The following is a 17,736-nucleotide window of genomic DNA, read 5'->3' on the forward strand; positions in this document are numbered from 1 at the left end:
GTGACTATATATAGAAAAGAGATATTTTACTTGGCTGCCTAAGATTGTGCAGCCACGTATCGTACACTGGAACCTACTGCTCAGTGTACAGCCTATTTTACTTTCTGCATCGTGGAAATTCAGCTTTTGAGCATGCAAGCAGGGCAACTAATTGACTGGCAAACCCAAACTTAGGTGTATTAGGCACAAGGAGCCCAAACCCAACAAACCGTGTTGGGGAAAAATACCATGTGTGGGTGAGGGGGTTGTTTTATAAATCAACAGCAATGAAAGGCTTTTTTCTGGAAAATGGGGACGTATAGCTACTAAGCGGTTCTTAGCTGTAAAGCTTTACTTTAATTACATATCAAAAGAAGGGTTTACTTCTTACTGAAATAATGCCAATAGATGCACCCTGCAACTTTTCTTCCTTGTCCTAGTTGTAATCTACTTAGTCTGTGTAAACTATAAAGCTCTTCAACGCTATCCAGCCCAACAGCAACCAGGTCATCTCCAATAATTAAGCAAACTCTTGGAAGAAGTTACTGATCTCAAACGAAGTGGCAATTCAAGTCCCATGGTGCATTTTTGCTAATAGTTTCAATAGGCTCAAGACTCATTGGCATCTTTCCATGAATTCAACATCATAATACAGATATCTGATGGAAAACAGAATCTAAATAAAATGCATGTTCTTGGCTAAAGCTTGTCCCAACTGAAATCAATATCTAAACTCTTCATAATTCACAAGATCTGGATTTCACCCACAACATTTAAATATCCTTCTCTTATATTTCAATATAGTTTCAGAGTGAGCTGCAAAAATAAAACAATCAGTATCTATGGTACTACTCTACCCAAAATCTTTAACAGGAAGCTGGGTGTGCCTGTAAGAAAAGAGCAGAAGATGAAGACAGTACTTCTGCTACAAAAAAAAAAAAAAAATCCGTGTCCCAAACGCACTACACATCAAAGTTAAATACTGTGACAGTACCTCAGAAATTTTAAGGATTTTCTAAGTACTTTCATTATTGCCAGTGGGCTTCCAGAAAAGACCAACAGCCTACCACTACAAAACAACTGCATTAAAACTGTCAGGAAAAAGTGTGACCTAATGGTTAAAGCAGAAGACTGGATAGTGGGACTCCAGAGCTTGGACCTCTGCTACATCATCTTGCCATGTGGCCATGGCCAAATCCAAAGTATCCTTGAAGGACCAGATTTATTACAGGTTTGCTTTAGTCTGAAAAATGCAGAAAAACTGTGAAGGTCACGCTCAGGGAACTTAAATAATACACACCTAGCTAACAGAAAAAAGCCTGAAATGCTGATGACCTGCACAGAACGAGCCTATACTAAGTGTGTGGACCTAGTAGAAAGCAATCCTTTTCAAAAGTCTCTACAGGTATGTTTTGAAGTCCTTAGGTAGTTTAGATCTCAAACTAACAAAGGCATGAGGTGCTGACTCACTTAGGCAGTCTAAAAATCCTAATAGGCAACAATTTAAGGTACCAGCCTAAAACCTTTAAACCTCTAAATGTCAGTCAACATAGGAGTGCTCAACACCTCTAAAAATTAGGTCCTAAGTATTTCTATTAGGAAACTGGGCCAACATTGGTAAGGGAGAGCACTTTGAAGACAGTGACCTGTTCTGACTTTGCTGTATAACACCTAAAGTCAGGAGACTAAGGAGCATCCCTCTGCCCTGGGGATGCCTTGTCCTGGGAGACACTGTGGCACCAATTATGAGAAGCTGCACAGATGCTCTCTCCACTGACTGTGCAGGGGTCTGGGACTGGGATCCCCAGACAGTTGGTAGCCTGAATAATTTCTTTTAGACAAATAACTCCTTGCTTTTGTCTATTCATGCATCATCCTCAGACAGAAGTTGTTACTCTGCAGTTCCCTCCAGCCAAGTTCTCCTCAGTGATACAAAGCAAAGCGACCAGTTACAACGCAAGGAAAACAGAGCAGCTCGCAGCAGTGGAAATAAGGTGAAACTTGTGCTACTCTCCCTGCCATGCACAGAGCTGTTGGATGCCTGTCCTATTTTGCCATGCTTCACTTCAACTTGTTACACAAATGGTTACAATCTTGTAAATCAGTAATAAATTGCACCTGAACCTTAAAGTGATTAGTAAAAAAATCATTATGCTTCCATGGCCAGAGGACTTTCACACAGTTAATCAGTTAAGAAAAGAACTGGGTGTTAACTGGTTGTTTAATTCCCTGGAAGATCAGTTTATTGAGACCCTGTAGCAAGAGGACTAAAATCTGAAGCACAAACAATATATAGGAGAATTATATTGCTTACAAACTACATACTCTCCTGGAGAAAGAGGTGCCAAATGTTGCCTTAATGTGAGCTGAATGGGGGAATTCTAAGGCTGAGCAGGTGCTGTTAGTGGTGCTTTCAGTTATTTAATCCATTTGATCCCTGTTTGAACCTACTGGAAATCAATGAGTTAAATTTTCTAGGCAGCTTCTCCATGAACCAGGAAACTGGGGTTATGTGATATTTGCAGGACACACATGCACACACGCAAAAGCTTTCTCATCCTGATTTGTTAACTGGAACAGCAAGTGAAAGAGCATTTTTTGCTCCAGAGTGTGATTTCCTGTTTGCTTGATGGATTTCAGTATTTAGTCGTCAATTTTTTATCAGCAGATTCTAAGATAGGCACAAACTCTTGCCTACGCATCAACTGGAGGAAGAATCTGCATCAGCTGGCAATCTGGAAAGTGCACCTTCGGGCACGATTTCATGCCTTCCTCTCCTGTTCCATTAGGCTTCAGCGTATCACTGTGGGAAGCGCTCGGAGCTCAGCTGCAGGCACAGTCCCCTTGGTGTAAAAAATCTTAATTTAGAGGAGCTGCATCTTAGACATTGCATGAGTACAGTGGGAAGAGGCATCCCATCAAACTAGGGTGTTTCTTTAAATCTCATTCTCAGAACCTTTCTTCTGCCCGGTCCACAGCACTGAACATACTGAAACTGAACCCGAGGCATGGCATTCAGAGGGGCACCCAGTGCCAGGCACTGCCAATCTCATTCATGAGTTACCTGACAAAGGACTGACTCTGAATATTAATGCTGACACTGCCGGGAACTATATGAATAGGAAGCAAAACCTTTTGTACTATTAAATTTGCTAAGACAATGATAAATATCCCATTTATTTATCAGGTAAATCCTTTAAGTCTGTTTAGTCACTACACATAAGGCATAAAAGAACTGCAACAAGATGTGATGGCTTTGTGCAGTTCTACGAGTGTCAGCAGCCACTTTGGGAAGCGTACCTTGAAAGTGGAAAACTAGATCAGCCTGGGTGTGATGAGGAACTCCAGGCCACCGTGGATTTGGTTTGTAGTAGCTTTCCATAACAAAGTCTTTTTTTAACTGACTTTCTTTCTGCTCGCATATATTTAGATATGACTTTCATTCTGCAGTACTCTGATGCCAGATAATTTTGGCTGAAATTGTAAGGGAAGGGACACACGTTTGAGTCATGCAGTTGGCTGTCTCTAGTTGATAGTTAGCAAGTTACTGAGAAAAGATGAAGTTTGTATTTAGTTTTAGTTAACATGCAATGAGACCAAGTAAAATATTCCAAGCAGAGTACGCACATAATAAATACATATACAAAAACTTATACCAGAAGGGGATGGAGTTCATTTTCTTAAACCACATTACTTGGCTAAACCAATACAGATATATTAGGCTGATGGACTGAAGCTTAAGAAACACAAGGGAAGAGTCTTCATTTTGTCACTTCTAACTCTTGATCTAACTCTGTGGCAGCTGCTGCTGCGACAAAGCATAAGGGTGAACTGTGCCCACATCTATTTTTGTGTGCGTGGTTTGGACCTTACGAATTTGCTATGAATTATGAATATAACTGCTGAGATAAGCAGTGCCATTTGGTATTAAGACACATTTATTTTAGATTGAAAACAGCAAAACCCAAGGAGGCTGGCGATGACTTTTTCCTACAGTAGTTTGCACCTTATGGTTTAAAAGCTAATGAAATTGGTAATAGATACCACAATGCCTCTAAAATAGTACCTGCCAGCAGGAAAAGCACACAAAGCGATAGCACTATTTATTCACATGTCACTTTGCAGTTTCATCATTCTCCTAGATGTAACCTATTTACTAAGAGGCGATATGAGTCATTCAGCAAAGTGTTTCAAAAACAGAGAAAAGAGAATGGATGGGAGAAAGCTATTTTTTACAGGAAATAATTGGGGGGTAGGAACCGAAGAACAGTTACAGCATGTTCAGGATTAGCTGAAAGTAACAAGAATAGACAATGCTGCTGCTTTTTTCACTTCTGTCACAAAGGAACTACCAGAACAAATATTTAATTGAGGGGAAACAAACCATTTAACAAATATTTAATTAAGGGGAAACAAACCATCTTACCCTTCCCTTTAGGCAGTTTTGCAGGGGATGAACAGTCAATAATTTAATCTATTTTCCTCCCTCAAGCACTAGCGCTTATGTCTATTAATCCACAAACATTTACTGGCTCTAATTCTCTGGCATCTTATCTTCTGCTGTGTCTTAATTTTGCAAGCAACCCCACCGAAGGGCTTGTGGATTCTTGCAGAATCCTCTGCAAGCCTCTCCGCCAAACCAGGTTTCCCTCTGAACATGTCTGAACTGAATTTTGAGCCTGGTTCTCAGGAGAAAACAACCAGCAGAAAATCACTGTCCCAAGGTAAGAGGGAAGACACACAAGTGGCCTATGGACAATTTTGCCAGACAAACCAAGCTCTCCTTTGGAGCAGGCATGCAAATAACCTTCTGCTTGCAATTACTCTGCTTTCACAAACAACTTCGAACAGCGAGTGCGAAGAAGGCATGTTTCTTATGTGCCTTATTTTAAGGACGATTATGGGCAGTAGGCATACTGTAGCGAAAAACACTACGCAGGGGAACACATGAAATCACTTTTGTGTACAGGTTATTTTTCTATCAAGACTCCGTAACCTTCAGCAAATGAATATTTAGGGCCAGATTCTTCCTCCCTTTGCGTTAAGCATGGAATGGTGAGCACTGTTTTAGGAGCCCTGGTATCAGGAACTGCCTCCTCAGGTGACGGAAAGGGATAGCATTGCTAGAGAGGTCTGCGGGTCTTGGCAAAGGGAGTTCAGGACAGCTGAGTGCCTTACTTGAGGGCTACAGTTACGAGTCTCCAGTTAGCTGGAAAGAATCCAGACCATTAAATATTTAAGTAGTTATTGACAGAGTGTTACAATTCACATATAACAATGTCAAGGAGGTGCCACATACAAGATACTGTGTGTCTGCCCACATCCATCGGTTTGCTTTTATTTTGCATTTGGACTGTAAGCCCTTTGAGGCAGGAACTGCTTTTTTTCTTTTGGAGTCAACACAGCATCTGCCACAATGGAGTTGTCATCCGTGCGGAGGTTTCTAATATAAAATAATATAATAAAATACTACATAATACTATGGAGTATATGTATAAATCAGAGACTGTTATGAACCAAGAGGGAGAGCCAATTATAAGAGACACCTATAACGAGAAAAAGGTGTGCAAAAGACTACGAGGAGCAGATACTGTAACTTGACTTTGCAGCTCACCTTGAGGAGCCCAGCAACCTCTGACAGTAAATGGCTTGAGAGAATAACAAAAATGTGTATGCATCATCCAAAGGCATAAAACTTTCAATTTGACTCAATGGCAAAAACGATAAAACTTTTGTTCTCAAAAAGAAAAGAAAAGAAAAACTATAAATTACCAGAAATAGAACTCAACTCCTCGATGTCCAATAGCTGTTGAGGTGACTATCTTCAGCTGAAGTGCAGCCGGCACTATTGAGGTTGGGCAATTCCCAACCTCACCACAATAGCAATAACCTATACTTGTTCAGAAATTAGCCCTCAATTATTTGCAGAACTCACATACCAATTCCAGATCAAGATGTAAGAACAACCACCCAAGGAGACGGCCCTAGGGAATCCTTCTCAAGATTTAATGATGAGCCATCCCAAATTTTCAAACTGTGAGGTCTGAGAGCTGCGTCTATCCCCATGAAACCCAGGCAAGAGGCAAAACACCATGCTCACTGCAGCGTCTCAGGGGCATGCTGCAAGATGCTGCAAGTACCTAGCAAGACCATCCTCATCACTCCAAAGTTCCCATCAGCTCTATGACAACATTCTCCTTCACACATGAATTTGCACAGCCAGCTCACGAGCTCTGCATTTGTAGCTCATATTGAACCCATTAGTTTGTATTTAACCATCCATTGCTACACTTCCTGGGTGAATTCCAACCAAACAACAAAGGCTTTGGAACCACATCGTGACAAAATACCCTCTTGCTTAAAATAAAGATAAAACTTGCTTACGTTTGATATGATCTCATCTGACTACAGAACACATTCAGAAGCAATTGGCAGGCCGTCCCTTCGGCTAGGAACGTGAATTGAATGGGAACACTGTTTGTCCTGCAGTTGGGGAACTAGTTACAGACAGCTGGAAGACACAGTAGTAGCAAAGTGGAAGGCCAAGATCACCATAACTCTTTTTGAGCTGTCTTGGAAGGAAAGCAACTGCCAACACCATGAAATGCCCCAGCTAACACACAGAGCATAATGAAACCATATGAAGTCATCGAATATCTTCTGCAAAGCCAGAGTTTTGGAGGTATTTTGGTAGCTCTCAACTAAATCACTGCAGATTAGACATCTAGCCACTTTGAAAACAACCAAATACACAAGGAGACAAGCATGCATCACCTCCCAGAACCTGGCCTAGACTGTACCCAATGTTTCCCTGACAGATGAGACGGAACAAGCATTGGGGAACAATAACAGAGGATGGCTTATGATAGGAACCGCGGGTTGTCCTTTGGGATGCTGAGTAGAGATGGGAAGGTTTTTGTACTAGTAAGAGCTGACTCACTGGTGCAGAGGTAATGCTGACTCCTTGCACGTTTCTTGCAGCATCACTGTGAGGAAGGCTCATAGCTGAATCTTCCCCCTTTTCAGCCACAAAGTAAAAATGTGCTCAAGTTTAAATGGTTATGCCATGGTGACTTCAGAGCAGGCTCATGCTACAGAGGGTGCTGGGAGAGGGCAGAAGGAGCATCGCAGAACTGAAAACTGCCCCATTTTGTGCTGACAGTGAGCAGTGGCATTGGGAAAGCCCCTTCAAGCAGAGATCAGTTATGTCCCACGGCCAAGTCAGCAGCCAACATCCCTGTGGGGCCCATCAGCATGGAGGGTGGGGAGGGAGTGCACTCTGCCCTGGCCATACCACAGGTCACACAACAGGGCTTTCCTCTCAGAGAGTCCCTGTGACATGACTGTAATCAACACTAAAAATAATAGCGCAGTTTATACTTGGGCTGCAAATCACCACTGTTCATAGCAACAGCCAGCAGTCTCCAGAGAGGGTTTGGCCACTGCTGACCCTGGCTGAGGTCTGAAGGATGATCAGGATAGAGAGGGCTGCAGCCTTTCAGCCGCAAAGACAGAGGCAATTTTTATGGTTCAAGAGGGTGACCATCTCCAGTAGGTACTCCCTCCCTTCTCATCACCTGTGCTAGGAGCCCCAGAAGCACTTCCTAGTTGGATTTCTTCACCCGCTTGTGCGAGGCACTCAGCCTGGCCCTGCTGCTGCGTTGGGGCAGCATCAGAAGCGGGGCAGAGACAAACATGAGAGCAAGTGGTTTGGTTTGGGCTTTTTTTCTTTCTTGATTCAGAAATATCATCTGCATCCAGCTGTTAGTATTTTGGAACTCTGCTGCGTTTTGTTTTCCTCGTGTGATTCAGCACGGCTGATTCTCCAGCTGCAAAAGCTTCAGCAGCCAGTGAGCTCGCTTAAAGCAAATATACATGAAAGCCCATGTCCTGGCCAGCACCTCCTCTGTTGGGAGCACCCTGGGACTCCTCTTGGGTCCCGGGGGCAGCCTCCTCATCACTCTGATGGTGCCTGACTCCATCACAACCACACCAGATGAGAGTGTGGTGATCAGGAACTGCACAAATAGGTATCTACATCGAATGATGTGGCCAAAAAAATATTTTAGTTGCAGCCAACAGCATCCTGACCTCAACTTCTGTTCCTTCTGAAAGCATGTCAATGCTTAAACAGAATCACACAGAATCACAGAATGTTAGGGATTGGAAGGGACCTCGAAGGATCATCTAGTCCAATCCCTCTGCCTGAGCAGGACCACCTAGATTAGATCACAAAATCCTCTTTAGAGAATCTCTAACTCCTGTAGATGCTCCTCCAGTACATTGTAGCTGAAGCTAAGAAAATATATAGTGTGGGCTGCTTGTACGGTCACTAAACCAGTGGAGAAGAGATTACTTTAATATCCTTTTTACCTGGAAAGAAAAATAAACTGGGAAAAAAAAAAAATAATAACCCCCCCACCTCTTTAAAAGGCTGGAAAAAACCTGTCTGAGAAGGGCGATAGTTGAAAACGGCCTGTTGAACGCGCACTGTTTTTGATCCCCCATAAGCAGGTCTTAGTGTGTCTTTTACCACGGCTGGCCTGGATGCAGGCATTTCCCAGCGCGGGAGAGGAGCGAGAGGATGTGAAGTTTGCTGTGCTGTCCAGAAGATGAAAACACTAGTGCTGTTTATAGAGGGAAACCCAATTCGTCAGCCCAAATGAATTCCTGTGCTAATCCACGCAGGCTTCATGTTTTCCACCGGCCCCAGCCACTGTAAAGACTATCTTTAGGAGGCACAGTGTGTTTGGAAAGGAGCAGCTGGAAAGAGGGGACGTTTATGCCAGCTTGGAAGGCTTTCTGGTATGGAAAAAGAGGAATGCTCTCTTGGGTCTCCCCACAAAATTAAAGCATCTTCATCCAGAGCAAAACGATGCCAAGCACAACAAACAAAAGCGGCTTTCCCCAACTCTCCTGGGCAGCCTCACTCCAGGCTTCACAATGGTTTCCATAGAACTTGTTTTGCTATCATAACAAATTCGATCTATCCAGGCGTGATGGCGCGCACTGTTTTCTGAAGACAAGAAAATTAATTTCCTCACTGATTTGTCAGCCAAAGCATTTTTGTCTAGGTGCCACAGACAGGGACTCCCCAGATAACCAGTGCATTTGCCTGTCGGCTGAATGCAGCACACATCTCGAAAGGAAAAATCCTCACGAGGTTTTGGTCCGTGAGGCCCGATGTGAGTTACCTTTGCCGCAGAGGCTGGGGGAGAGGCTGCCCTTGGCTAATCAGTCTCCTTCCTCCGCCTCTGATCCTCCCAAGCTGAGCCAGCCTCCGGCAGCGCGCCTGCGTGCGGCAACACGAGCTTCCTGTAATAAACCAGCCATCGACTGTGTGCATCTCTCGTTGCATACATGGGAGGAAATGAGTGTCTTGTTGTACTGACCACAATCTGTTGAAATGCTAGTAAATATTACAGTCTAACTGTGATTAAGGGCTAGATTATTTGCATGGCCAGGGTACACTCCCCGAGAGCGAGAGCTGCACTGGAATGTCACACGCAGGAGAGGCTCCCTCCAGTCTTTCTGCAGACACTCGCGCTCAGCAGTAGTTTTTGAACAGCAGAGATGTTTTTCTGCACAACAGAGAAAGTTGGAGGAGCATTTAATGCTACATCTAAACCAAGACCATTATCAGAACAGCCCGAATTTTTTCAAAGTCCTAATCTAAAACTTGCACTAGTTTTGAAGATGGGAAGAGCTATGAAATGTAATGAAGCATAAACTAAAAGTCCACAGATATTAATTTCTAAAACAGATACATTAATAATTTTGTGTGCTTTTTATTTTAATAATAGCCTATAAAATTTATACTGAAGAAAATTTTGTATTAAAATTGATGGTATTTTTTTAAAAAGGAAACATATCTGAAAACATAGTAGAAGTTACTAGAAGACATGAAGCTACGGGATGACCTCAGGAGAAGAGCTCTCATGTAACCCAGCCTACCTAGCTGAAAACCTCATCTTAGGGTTTGCCTGCCGGAAATCAGTATCTTGGGATGCTTTCCAAGGAAGATGACAGCACCCCACTCAATGCAAATGAATATGTGTGAGGAAGAAACTAGATATGAAAAAACAAATATAATTTTAAGGTAAAAAGACCCACAAAACACAATGTAATTAAAAAATACAGCTGCTATAAGTCCTCCTTCGATTTGCCTCAGTTCTGATTTAAACCAGGCCAGTTTGCTCACTGGACCTGCCCAATACCTAGAGTGGCCAGTGTTTGCAGACTATTTCCAGCCTTTGCAAACATCGATTTGTACAAAATTGTAATTACTTCATATCTAGTGACTTGAACCGGGGGACTTCCCCAAGTCCCAAGGACAGCTTCCTAGGTTGGTAATCATTTACCTGTAGTAATGCTGGGCCTGATTTTTAAGTGGCTTTGGCAGACTCATGAAACGTGGCTGAAGCACAGGTACGGCAGTGCCCCGCGTGCCCCCAGCAGTGCCCCTTCCCTTGGAAAGCAGTGGCCAAAGGCACTGCCTGTGGGCAACCACAGAGAGCATGTGAGGGCAGGTGCCTTTCACAGCCGGAAACTTCACAGACACTTTTGGAGAACAGCCTTGCTGCCTCCTGGTAAGAATCGGAAACCCAAAAGTGGTTGATGAAGATCCAGCGCGAGCACCAGGAGGTATTTGACCATAAAGGGAATGCAGTGTCTGGTACATCACCAGCTTCCTCTGGCCTTGTGGCTACGGAGTCTCCTGGAACTGAGCTCTTCCGAAATAACTGACGCTGTGTTGCTCATAATGACAGATATTTAACCCAGGGAGGTTTAACTGTCACAATACTTTCAGCATTGACTCCCATACTTCTGAAGTGGCTCCCCCTTCATTTAGTCATTCTCACTCTTTCCAAAGAAACTTAGAAACCATCTAAATAAACCAGCACCAATTGAGACACTGCAAATGTCATAAGAGTCATTCATGTGTCTCACTATTTGTCCTACATTTGACTCGATTCATTCACAGATGATGAAGTCATTCATCATTAAGAAACCAAACCAAACCACACCACAATTTGGGAATCTTTGACTAGGCTCCCCCTGGCAGAGATTATCAGAGGGAATAATTGCAAACTCACACTTTTCTAATTTACTGCTGCTTTCACCCTGGTCCAAATTATTCTTGCAAGTTAAAAGCAAAGGTTTGGAGTCCTCACACAAAGGCACAGCCAGTCAACACGTAAGCATTGAAAAAGGACTAAACTTTGCTGTCACTTTGCTGTGGTATCATCTGGCTAATTCTGCAGGGCCTCAAGGGTTTCTGGTCTTGCAGTGCGTACTGCTTTGGTGCGCAAACAGGTCTGGCACATGAGCACAGCGCTGCTGGCACCCTCCCACCACCCACGAGTCAAAGTGTGCCCAAATGCACACAGCTGGGTGGGAGCAAGGGACAATCTGCTTTGACCTTTACTTCCACACCTGACAATTATCCATGGGGAAAAATTCTCCCTCAGATGCAAACCTATCACTCACTTCAGCGTCCACGGGCAGAAGCCAATAATACTTTTCTCACTAAATCTAGTTCAACTACGATTTCACTCTAAAGAAATCGTGTTTGTTCAGCTGAGGGCAGAGTTTAGCCTGTATTTTGGAGTGCAAAGTTTCCAAATTAAAAACCCACAAAAGGACATGGCTTGATTAAAATGGGAACTCTGTGGATTGGGAGAACCTGCAGGAAGATGGTGAGCATTAGACGAGTTTCTCACTGAGTAAAGTAGTGCTGCTCTGCTGAGTCACATGGGCATCACTGTTGAAGCCCTTTGATCCTCAGTGGTTTTACTCTAGCTAACAGTAGCTGAAGATTTAACTCTTTTGTACCTAACACTGGTTAAATCCAACTCGAGATCAAGTTTTCAAAGTCACTCTTACCAGACCATTAGTTATGCAAATAGAGAGATCAGAGTTTTCATTGCCAAACAGACTGTAGTGTTTCTAGTAGACATGCAACTAAACTGGAGAATGTGAATGTTTGCAAAGTTGGGAGTACTTGGACTTAGTGTTTTTGTGCAGACCCCAATTCCTTTTAGAGAAAGGATCCATCTGTGAAATTCACAGCTGGATGTATGCCCAGATTTCTGTGCTTGCAAAATTGAAGCATGGGGACTTGGAGTGATGATTCAGACACAACTGCATTGTTTATACATTTTAGGTTGGCTTTTACTTTCCTCTGGTTTCTTCTTGGTAAACACAGAAAAAGTTATATTACAAAATGAGAAAGAGTGTGAAAGCCAGCAACTGGTTGAAAATTCAAGTTAGGAGCTAATATGCTGGGAAGGGAGTTTTATGGTCTTCAAGTATTTGCTTTTCTGCTATCTCTGACTCTCCTACTGGCATGACTATAGATGTGCTGCTTGTTTTTCAAATCTGAGAAGTAGGAACGACCTATTAGGTCACCAAGTACCTCTCGTAGCCAGTGCAGGATTGTCTTCTTGTACATTCGTCCAGTCTGCTTTTAAAATTCCTCTAAAAACATACTGCATCCAAATTAGAGCACAGAAGTCTCTTGGAACTGGTGAGTAAGCAGCACTATAAAATGACCAGGGAGTATAAGGCCATACCAGCTTCTGCTGGGCAGAAAACTGACTCGCACTATTCAGAGTTCTTGTAAGAAAACTAACTTTGATGGGGAATTCAGATGATTCGCCCTCAATTTTTCATTTTTTATTTAAAAACAGCCAGGGATTTATAAATTATTGTTGTTATTATTATTATTATATTTTCATAAGTAACAAAGTATAAAAAGCAGGGGGAAGAAAAACGCATTTTAAATTATTCACCTATAGGTCTTCATTCTTGTGAGAGAAAAGATCTATATGGACAAAAAGTCCCCCATCAACTATCCATGCTGTCTGGCAGGATGTGACCTTAACTGGAAAAGTTCTGCTTGTGTGAATAATATGGAGAATCTAGCCATTTTTCTATAGTAGAAGACTTTATAGTCTTTTTCAGACTTTTTATAGACTTTTTCAGTTTGCACCATAAACAGACTGTATCTCTTTAAGATGGTTATTCTTGCCAGGCATTTTATTTCACAATAGTTAAATGTGCAGATGTTGTCCAAACTTTTCAAAGTAGTGGGGCTCTTTGCAGCTGCTTGCAAGATTTCAGAAGCGCAGTTTGAAAATGGCTCAAGCTGCCTTTTTGCTAGCCTTTGCAGCAGGAGCTGAATCCTCTCATGGATCATATTGTGCTTTAAAGGAAGAAAACCTGCTCTGTTCCCACCTTTGCACAATCTCAACATTAACACAATTTGCAACAAATGAAACTGTGAAGAGCAGCAATGCCAAACACAGGCATTCAGGGTTCATGAGTCAGGCCTCTAATAGTCATGAGATTGGCTTTAAAATCATGCAATCAACCCTCCCGCCCCCAAAGTTGCGTCATTTTTGTCTGCCTGGATTTTGAAAGACCAAAACACCAAGGTTGGTATTTTTAATGTTTTGGTTTTTTCTTGGATCAGACTTGAAAAGACTAACTACAAAAAAAAAAAATCACTCTCGTATTTTGGTGCAGTCACCTGCACAGGAACTTTTAAATCGCTATAAATACACTAGGACTTATTTACTATGAAATTGCAAAGAATTAGCAAAAGCTTTGAACTGTCATGGGGACGCAAGCCAGTCCACTGATTATTCTTATTCAGCTACATTGTGCTAATATTAAAGGGGAGATAACAGGATAAACTGTGAGGACAAATACATACCTAGCTCCAGGTTCCTTATATATTTGTCAGGGAGAGTACAGCACCCCTCAGCAAAGCATCTTTCTAATAAATGAATCCAAAGATGATGCACATTGCATCATTCTTGCTGGAAGTTACTTACACTGGAATTCATTTTGAGGTGGACAACACACAAAGCAAGCAGGCTGAGCTCCTGTAATTATTGCCCACATGAAAATCCACTCTATTACATAGGCTGTAGCTACCCCTACAAGTTTAGCCAGCTTAGCAGCACTGGCATTGCTGGTGAAGCCCTCTTTCCAATGCAGACATAGTCATCCCAGTACAAAAGCCTTTCATGAAACAGCTGGTGGTGGTTCCCTGACTTGGCATAAGCTGTGCTGATTCCACTGTTTTTACACCAACAGAGCTGTGTCTATACAAGGGCTTTTACCATAACAGCTATGTTAGCTAAATGGAGAAAAATCAACCACCTTAACCAGCATAGTTATGTGGTAAGCTGCCTAAGTGTAAAACAAGACTCAGTAAAGGTTTCCAGAGAGCACTTCTCTGGTTCAATGCAAAATGGTGAAATTTAGGTCCAGAAGGAGTTAACCCCCTTTCCTGCTTTGCACAGTTTTGTTATAAGCCATTTCCTATCTGCACATTTCTTGCTTCTCACCTCCAAAGCTCCCATTTTTAAAAAACATTGTCAAAACAGTTATGATTTTGATTGAACTGAAAGAATTTCTGTGTAAAACACCCAGCGTCACCCCTCACCGGCAGGAAGACCACTGATTCATTTTCCTTACATCCTGTACATGCTCACACGACAGCTTTGCTCTGTCTCCAGACTTTGCCCTAAGAAATGAGAGTGTTTCTAATAGACATACCTGTTCCCAGTGACAGGTCACATATTACTTGCCAGCAATCAATCATTCGCTTCTAGAAAGCAGATAGTATTCTTTGACACATACAGTATGAAAGGAGTGAGTCTGGTGGAAAGGCAGAAAAAGGAAAGAGCAGCTCTGCCAATCCCTCCCTTTAGTGCAACACGTGTTTTAACAACCTATGGCACCAGTGCTGCCCCAGCTCCTGCACACCCGGGCAACAGCTTCACGTGCCTTTGGTACCCCCACATCTGTACGAGGGATGCAGCTGGGGGAACCTGGCAGCCTGGGATCCCCTAGGCAAGTTACAGTTTTACCAGTGACTTTTTGCATCACCTGGGGCAAATCACATAAAAGCTCTGTGCCTCGCTTCACCCATCTGGAAGAGCTGGCGAAAAAGCTTGTCTGCTTCTTTCTGCAGTGGAATTATTTTACTTCATTACCATTTCTCTGCACTGGATGAATAGTGTCACTGGACTGAAAAATGTTATTGTTGTTATCCCTTTAAATTGAAAGTGGATTGAAGGAATAAAAGTAAATGTATGGTCTATTTTGGCAGATGTCTTCCAACAGATGGGTGTCTATGGTCTTCTTTATAAGAGCTGTCTGCTGTCTGTGATTCAGACTGTCTAAGGAATGCCATGAGCATGGAGTAAATGGACAGCAAGTCTGGGAAAGGACTTTATTGTGGTTTAGAAGCTTTCAATTCCCAACTGCATGAACAAGTTCTTTTTTTTAAGTAACTCTGCCAGTATTTCAAAACTATCATTGAAAATTACTTGATGCCTTCCGAAAACTGAGCGCTTTCTGCTGATAACAGTCCACTGGTTTAGCCTTCAAACGGTGGCACGCCTTCCACCAGCAAATCACTAGAATTGGGGTTTATTGTCTTGGTGCATCAGTTCATGCTGGGACCCTGCCCATCGAGGCATTGAGAGAGCGTTCGCGTACCCATCCTGCAGTGTCAATTCTTGGCGGTGGTGCCCGTGGTCTCCTAATGGAGTCTGCATGTTCTTTTGAACAGGAAACGCTTTGTAACACAACTTGCCTGTGGGCACTTACTGCACCAATTAAAGATTCCTGAGCTCGAGAACAAAGAGGTGCCAGTGGAACTATGGTTTTAATCACTCGATTAATTTTCTTCCTTCCTCCACTGCTGATTTTGGATAGATGGGTTTTTCTTTTTCTTGCTTTGTTTTTTTTTTTTTTTTCATGTTTTTAGGCAGCAGGACAGCTGCTCAGAAAGACTGTTGGGAAAAGAGCAGTCTTGAAAAGGGGCAGGATTTGTCTGAATTTTCAAATAGTGAATTGTTTCTAGAGGTGAAGAAGAACGTCAGATGCCAGCCTGTCATAACAACACAAATACTTAGTTCTTATTCAGGTATGCAGCTTTTTTTCCTGAGAATCCATGTGAGTTTTAGTAACATGAATGAACTAAATGCTTAACTATACTAGAAGGAAGGATAACAAGATACTTTTTAATAATGGTAAACTGAGGTACAAGGACATTAAATACTTTGCTGGAAGGCCAAGTTCAGACACAACCCAGGAGACCTTCCTCCTGATACATTGATCTTTCTATTTCCTGCCAACAGACTACAGGTTTTTGGGAGCAGAACCATCTTTTGTTCTCTTTTCATATTGCCTCTAGAAAGGCAAGACTCTGGCATATGACGGGGGCACTTAGATCCTAACGCAACACAAACCCACAATAGCAGTCATCCAAAAATAAAGCATGTAGTGTACTCATGGAGTGCTGTAAGGTCCCAACAGAGAACAGAAAATCTGGAATAAAGTGAGTCAGAGCTTCAAGAATGAGTCTGATGAATACATAGATTTGCTAGAGTGTCGGAGCGAAACGTTTTGGAGAAGGTACATTCTTCACTTTTGGTCAAACTGCCTGAACAGAAATGACCACACCTTCTATGAATAGTTCTAATTCAAAACAGCATGGGTTTTTTTTTGATGCAAATTGTTGCTCTAACTGAACCGCAGCCCATTTGCAACATTAAAGTTCACTGCTGTCTAAAATGCCAGGAAACAGGCACATTTCCCCCTCTGCCCTGTATTGCTATTTTGCTCTGTGCATGGACACACAATAAAAACAACTACAAACCAAACTAAAACATGTTCCTAAAGCCACCATCTTCTGCGCTTTCTGTGGACGAAATCAACACAGTGTTAGGAGAGAAAAGTGGCTTCTCTACAGCCAGGCAGGCAGCAGGACTCCTGGCCCCTGCTAGTGCGGTTCCACTGCTCTAATGCACGGAGGGCTTAAAGCTGCCTTCCTCGTGCAGCTGAGGTTCCCCGGCACAGGGAAATCCCCAGCTGGCAGCAAGCTGACAGAGCTGGCTTTGTGCCACCCCCTCCTCCACCCGCCGTGCAGGGGCTGGGGATTGTGAGCAGGATGCTCGCGACGCACTAGCACCCCAGCCAAAGCCCTAAGGACCATGTCCACTGCCTGCCTTCCCTCCTGGCTGCACTGACCCTCTCCTTTCATCCGCACGCACACACCGGTCTCCCCGAGGAGCACACGGGACCAGTGCGGATGCAGAGTGGGCTGCATGCTGCGGCGATGGCAGCGAGAGACCAAAGTTGGCAGGAAAGAGCGTGGTCCCCCACTGCCGCTTAGTCAGGGCTGACACAGTAGCTTTGCTTCTTGGGTCCCCCCAGGGGACCTGGGGTTTCCTGGAGGTACACCCTGCTCAGGCTTGTGACTAACAGCTACTGGCCTGCGGAGAAAAAACCTGGTCAGAAAAGAAAGATTCTTCCTGAACATGGAGGAAAAAAGGGATTTGAATTTCATTTCATGCCACTGTGGGGACAGACTGTGGATTTTCTTGTCGTTGAATGAAAGAACACAAAAAGAAAATGTAAGCACCTAACATGCTTTTAATGGTCTTGGACGAGACTCATGGTTAAGGCAATGGTTACTGTGGTGGGGAGCAAAACTGCACAAATTAACACATTTCTTGTAGTGAAGGTGATAGAAAGTGCTGTGTGATTTACAAGCACCATATTGCACACCCTGCAGATGCATTTTCTGAAGAAATATCTGCTGTGTCTGAAATTTTCTGTGAAATACATGAGTTCACTATAAAACATCTCCACTGATCAGCAGTCTGATAAACCACTACACAAGCATCTGCCTTGCTTTTCGCCTCCCCATTAAAGATTACTGGAGCACCA

At 43.1% G+C, this 17,736-nt stretch overlaps 1 protein-coding gene across 1 annotated transcript in view; it reads right to left on the reverse strand.

Annotated features, from left to right (window-relative positions):
- Positions 1–17,736, reverse strand: part of NFATC2 (nuclear factor of activated T cells 2) — an 80,339-nt gene that overhangs the window by 838 nt on the left and 61,765 nt on the right. The gene's annotated exons all lie outside the window — the stretch shown is intronic.

Source organism: Tauraco erythrolophus, chromosome 18 (assembly GCF_009769465.1).
Source record: "Tauraco erythrolophus isolate bTauEry1 chromosome 18, bTauEry1.pri, whole genome shotgun sequence".
In the NCBI taxonomy this organism is placed as follows: domain Eukaryota; kingdom Metazoa; phylum Chordata; class Aves; order Musophagiformes; family Musophagidae; genus Tauraco; species Tauraco erythrolophus.